Source organism: Sinocyclocheilus grahami, unplaced genomic scaffold (genome assembly GCF_001515645.1).
Source record: "Sinocyclocheilus grahami isolate Dianchi unplaced genomic scaffold, SAMN03320097.WGS_v1.1 scaffold134.1, whole genome shotgun sequence".
Classification (NCBI taxonomy): Eukaryota; Metazoa; Chordata; class Actinopteri; order Cypriniformes; family Cyprinidae; genus Sinocyclocheilus; species Sinocyclocheilus grahami.
In genome coordinates this window covers 1,656,426-1,662,935 of record NW_015505313.1, presented here as the reverse complement: position 1 = coordinate 1,662,935, position 6,510 = coordinate 1,656,426, and the positions used below count along the sequence as shown (strand labels likewise).

The 6,510-nt window shown below is 36.1% G+C and overlaps 1 long non-coding RNA gene across 1 annotated transcript; it reads right to left on the bottom strand.

Moving 5' to 3' along the window:
* Positions 1–4,726: 4,726 nt before the first annotated feature.
* LOC107590955 (uncharacterized) lies at positions 4,727–6,197 on the bottom strand. The gene is made up of 2 exons (XR_001609841.1): positions 6,007–6,197; positions 4,727–4,892 (listed from the first exon to the last, which is right to left on the bottom strand). It is a non-coding gene; the product is annotated as an uncharacterized lncRNA (long non-coding RNA).
* Between the last annotated feature and the right edge of the window lie 313 nt (positions 6,198–6,510).

Genomic DNA, 6,510 nt, shown 5'->3' with positions numbered 1-6,510 from the left:
CCTAATCCTACCCATTGCGTAGCATATACACGTCAAAGTCCATTTTTGCATATCAATACCACAAGTTTTTGTTTTTATTTGGCGTACTATTTCTACGCACTTTCATGAGATCGGGTTAGAATGGCCCATCAATATTCACTGAAAATCTACCCTTTTGCTAAAACTCTTGACATGTTATATGCATGTGTGCATAGATTGAAAACCATGCTAAAAAAAAAAAACTTTAAACGGGTCATATGATGTTGCTAAAAAGAACATTATTTGGTGTATTTGGTGTAATGAAATGTGTTTATGCAGTTTAAGGTTCAAAAAACACATTATTTTCCACATACTGTACATTATTGTTTCTCCTCTATGCCCCGCCTTTCTGAAACACGTCAATTTTTACAAAGCTCATCAGTCTGAAAAGCGAGGTGTGCTCTGATTGGCCAGCTATCCAGTGTGTTGTGATTGGCCAAATACCTCAAGTGTGTGACGGAAATTTCTCACCCCTTCCATACTGTGATGCCCTGTCCGGCCGGAGCGACGAGCCCAAAACATTAAAACCCATTATAAACTAGGCATTTGTTGCATCAGTGGGGACATAATTACGGATTATAATGACTTATACTGTCTTTTTACACGTTGCATCGTGCATAAAACCATATCTGCATTTGTGATGGGAGAAATGACAAACAACAAGCGTTACTCTACACTGCTCAAAACTCGCGTTTGAATCGTCAGTGACAAATCCTTTAAATAAGTAAACGTACTTACAGGTTGTGAGTCAGAACAGCCAGAATTGCAGTCTACTTTACCAGGATCAGGAAACAGTCCTCCATAAAATGTGCTGCACACATCTGAATATTTGGGTTGAACTGTTCTGGAACAGTGTTGTAAATACAACTTAACCACTGATTTCTAGTCGTGTCCTCTTTTGGAAGGCCAAACAAAGTAGTTTCGCTTTCACAACAAAACACACAGCATCACACACGGCGGGCTTGAGTGAGTGGCGGCCGGCGGGCTTGAGTGAGCCACATGTGAGGACCCCTGGGGCAAGACTCCGCTTCGTCCACGGTGAAAGCCGATCCAGCGATCCACAGCACGAAGTTGATGTATTTCCTCAGCAACCAGCACGGATCAGCTCCAGGCATGACGAAGCGGATATCGTCCTCTTTTGGAAGGCCAAACAAAGTAGTTTCGCTTTCGCAACGAAACACACAGCGTCTTCACGACATGGCGGCAGCAACAATACTTCAGCGAGAATAAAAGTTACGCCTTCTTTCTTTGCGTGAACATTTGGGCGGTGTTATGCAAATCTTCCCATATCGTGACGTAGACATGTGGGGATGTGTTAGAACGAGCCATTTTAGGTAGGTGTGGTTGACTCTTAACTTTTATAAAGAATATCTCTTTGGATTTGAGACTTTAGTCTTTGCAACTTTACAGATCTTCTTTATGCACCAAGAGCTTGTAACACTTCAAAGAGAAAGGAAAAATTGAAATCGCATCATATGACCACTTTAAGGAGAAAATCTCGAGACCTTCTTTACAATGCCTGAGCTTTTGCAAGAGTAACATTTTCTCCTGCACACTCAGAAAAAAAGGTACAAAAGCTGTCACAGGGGCAGTACTTTTCCAAAAGGTACACCTTTTGTACCTAAAAGGTCCTTAAAGGTAAATATCAGTGCCTTGTTGAGTGTGTGAAGCTGTAATGCTCAAATAAAGGTTCAGACAATGAAAACCTTTGGCCTTCCCTGTTTTGTTCAGAAAAATACTTGTAGAGCTGAAGTCATTACCGATGTTATCATAACACACTTATTGAGGGACACTATAGAAAAAGAAAGGCAGCATCAGAGTGGAAGATAAATATCAGTCACGTAGTAGATTAAAAGCAGTGTGAACGAGAGACAAACGCACATAACAGAAACGCATTTTCTAATTAAAGATTTCAACTTGTAAATTGGTTTTCAACAATAGAGATTTCCTCAAAGCAGCTTAGGGTGTCAACCCTAAGCCCCCGGTAACCAAGCACAAGGTCACCGCAATAAAAAGTCTAGAAGTGCCAGAAAGAAACCTTGGGAGAAACAGCCAAAGTTGACAAATATGAAACAATTTTAAGCCCCGAAGCGAAGCTGTCTGTCCAGAATATTTACTGCTCTGAACTGCCATAATCTTTGGGTCTGAAAAAGAAACAAAACAAAAAACACAATTTATAACATTGCATCATATACCACTGGGTAAGTAATAACTAAAAGTTAAATTTCCAATGCAACTTTATAAATGTGCAGCATTTGTTTAAGTTCTACTGACTAAAAGAATATGAAAATAGCACATCTATAAAGTAACTTATTTTTATAGCTTATTTTCAAATAATAATGAATACATTAACATTTCAAAATATTTATAACATTTTATATATGAAATATAACAAACACATTCAGTATATTTATATTCTTTAATATTTAAATGTATTATATTAAAATAATATAGTAATATTAATACTTTTTTAAATAACCCAATTCCAAAGGATAGTGAAGGTTCAGAAGGAATTGCTTGCAAAAGCACATTTACAATTCTTGGTGGCTGCATTTGTACTGTGGCCTGATTGACAGCATGACATTAATTTTTATGCACATGATTATCAGTACAAACAGAGAGTGTAAAGCAAAGTACATCATGAAAACACCCTATACATAGTTGCATACTAAATCAACTCTCTTAAAGATTTGATAAGTGCATAAAAACAGCACAAAATCTCAGGAGGACTGCCACAAAAACAGACAAAGTCACGAGGCAACCTAGAAACCACAATGGCCTGAATCCCAAACTCAGCCAGCGCATAGGGCCAAAATGTACATACACTCCATTGTGCTAAAATTTCCTCCACTCACTTCCAGCATCCATACCACCGACGTGCACTAATGAAGAGTCAGTAAAGATTCGACTCTTCACTGTCCGCTCTACCTCGCTCGGTAATAAAAATGAAACTTTTTTGGGGGATAGTGTATAGTATAGGTTCTTTCCGGAGCAGCCTAATGTTAAATGAAGTATACAAAGGTGATGGGTTTCAGTAATTTACTAATACTTCTTTTGAATTTCTCACAAATCTTGGTTATGTCATCTTTACTTGCCAAACCCATGTGCAGACAATAGCTTTTATTAATTTAGGTTACATTAAAAATCAGGTCCTAAAAGCAATATTTATGAGCAGATTTAATCTGAATACAGTTCTATCCTCACTTTTCAAACATTTTACTTCAAAAGACACTGAACCAGAGTGCAGAATTAGAGCTAAACTCTGCACAGAATACTGCTCCCAAATAAGATCTGCTTCACTAACAGGGATCAATATCACCGATGCGTGCAAACAAAGTCAAGATTCGCCCCATCACTTACATTTAACTTGCCCAGTACAAAATGGCACTGTAAAAGCACACCATTTCCCTTTCTTGGAAATAAAATATTTCATGCTTGAAACAAATCTCACAACAAAAACACTGATTTAATATTATAAAACAGCATTTTAAGTTTATTACAGAAAATATACAAGCAGCAATACATTTTAATTCTCAATATATTAAACTAAACATACACAAAGCTTTAACCAAGCTATGCATCTGACAGGTAGATATGGCACCTGATACTGTCTCTGTCCATATATCTGTTAAACCTTTCTTGACTAGTCAAGAAATCTAAGATTTAAGCAAATGTAAAAACCATTATTAGCTTTGTTTGATCTGTAATGTCCAGAAACTAAAGTAACTGCTAATTCATATTTTATACCTGAAACAGTCAAAGTAGAATAAAAGAAACCGGTAACATTCCCTGAATGATGACCTCTGATAATCATTTTGATCTACAGATTCTAAGACATTTGAACAAACTCTTAGAATATTAGCCTAATAGTTTTTTTTAGCCTAATCATGTCATATCCTGTGTTCTTTTAGTAAACAAATAATTCCTGGTTTGAAATAATTAAATGACCTGAAGTTAAAGCTTTCTAGCATGTGAATGCAAAATGATTGATCTAGACCATGATGTTTGTCTGAAAACAACATTTGGCTCATCTTAATGAACCCCTTATTTTTTTTCTTTCTTGTTTTTAAGATGCATGTACGAGGTGGTCTTTATAAGCACAGCCACCTTGCATCATCATGCATCATCCTCCTCTGAGAATTTGAATTTGGCATAAACTATTAGCATAACCACTGACATGACCATACACAAGGAGCCAACTACTAAATAAGCAATGCCCAAGAAGTCGTTCTTCCCTCCCATCCAAGACACGTTGCTGAAGACCAACTTCTTACGTCCATCAAAACTCAGTACTGGGTAGTCTGGAAATGACGTGGTTAAGGAACAAACATGGTTCATTCATGCTGCATATGAACATTTCTACTGCATGTTTAAAAAAAAAAGTGAATTTTACTGAGACAAGTGCTCATTAAGTGGTGTGTTTATGTTGCACTAGCAGTCGTTTTGAACACTGGATACGGACACCTGAAAAAAAGTTCTCAGTGTTTTCGGTCACCAATACCATTGTAGAAATCCTCTATTCATTATCAGCCATAAATAATTGATTCCACATTCAAAAATGTCAATAACAGGAGGGTTAAAAAGATCAAGCAAGGCTTCAGCTGGTCATGTGGTTCCTTTTTAAAGAAATTAATACTTTACTCAGCAAGGATGAATTTAATTGATCAAAAGTGATAGCTCCAGCACTTGGATGGTCTGTGAGGTCAGAAAGAGGCCAATTCCAATGCCTATGAAAGCCAAACCAATGATTAGAAAGCCAGGAATGACGATGCCAGCGGACAGTATGGGCTGCCATGCCGGGAGCCATTGCTGAGTGAATGCCGTGTTGTCAGGCCGTTCAGTTGCCTCTCCCTCGTTCTTCATCCTGATGTCCTCTGAATGGAAGGACAAGCTTACTGTGTGCACCTCAATTTCATAGATAAAATAAACAATACTAAAAAGCCCAATGGAAAAGAGATCAGAGTGCAATGCAACAAATAATACATCAGACACTGGATCTTTCTTCAAATGTGAGAACTTTTATAACCCAGGGGTTTATATTTTATTAAAAAGAACAGATTTGACCCTTTAACTTTTTGTTATATGAAGGTTCTTTAAAGATGCATTAGAAACTTTTTCTTACTATGCTTTCACCATTGATGACTTTTCAAATAACTTTTTATGTATAGATTTTATTTTAGCTTTGTCCCAATATCTTGAATCTTAAAATATGAAAATTCATCATTAAAAGATGAATTAATGCTAACTATCGACTACTACCATAAACCATTTTAATATTTATTGCATCAAAATTATTTATATGCATTTATAAAAATAAAAAAACTCCTCAGTTGTGGCATCATTTCCACCCCACCGAACAATAACAGTTAACAGCATGCTTGAGATAAAATATGACACGTGATGTGTGATGAAAACAAAAAAGGAAACAAAAAAATATATAAATTAAATTAAAAAAAATTTTTTTTTACATGTATTAAGCATAATTTCTAATCAAGACTTTTGCCACATTATGGAAATTTTTAAAAAAAATACAGGCTAGTTTAATTACTGTATGTGTATTCAGGATAAGTAAAGCATGAAAATGTAGTTTGCCATTTTTTGCATGATTAATACATTATTTGAGATTCGGTGAAGATTACTTAAGATGACAATTATTCTGTGATGCATGTCTACTGACAATATCTATTAACTGTACAATAAAAACAAATAAATAATCTAGATACATTAAAAAGCGTTTTAATAAATTTGACCTAAAATAATGGAATTAATATTATTGGACCCGCAAATATCTATCAACTCTCCAGCCATGGTAATAAAAACAGCTCAAAAGTTGGCTAACATGATAAAGACAAAAAAGGATGTTTGTAAGAATGCCCTGCACTACAACTACAACTACAACTACAACGCGTGATGTCGCAGCTTCATGAATCTCGATCACTTACTCTGAGAGAAGAAACTTTAAAGCTTTATAAACAGATCAAAACTCACCTTTAGAAAAAGATCAGCGCGCTCAGTCTGGCGTAGGTATTATTAGGTGCCTGGCTGCTTTATAACATCGGGAAGATTTGTACATCGACAGCAGACACACCTTCACACAGTCCCGTACCTGTGTTACCTTCATCAGCTTTTCCGCTTTGCGTTCGCACCGCCCACCGCGCTTACGTCACATGCCTGACTCCTCCCAGTTCCACTTCAGTCCGGTGGATCGTTATGATGGTTTATTATAGAAAAACATATTTATTGTTTGCAAGTCTTAAACCTTGCTATTCATTGGCTAAATCTCATATTTATTAATGTAACTTAAATTAATATAACTTAACATTAATATAACTAAAAAAGAAACAAAAAACGTTTTACTCTTTATAGCTTGTTTCTAAGAAAAGCGTGTATTATGAATTATGTAAATATACTTTATTGTAAATAACTTCGAGACGAGACAATCTGTGTCTCCCTTGCAAATTTACCGAGGTCCTCTAGTGGGTTCTGAGAGCC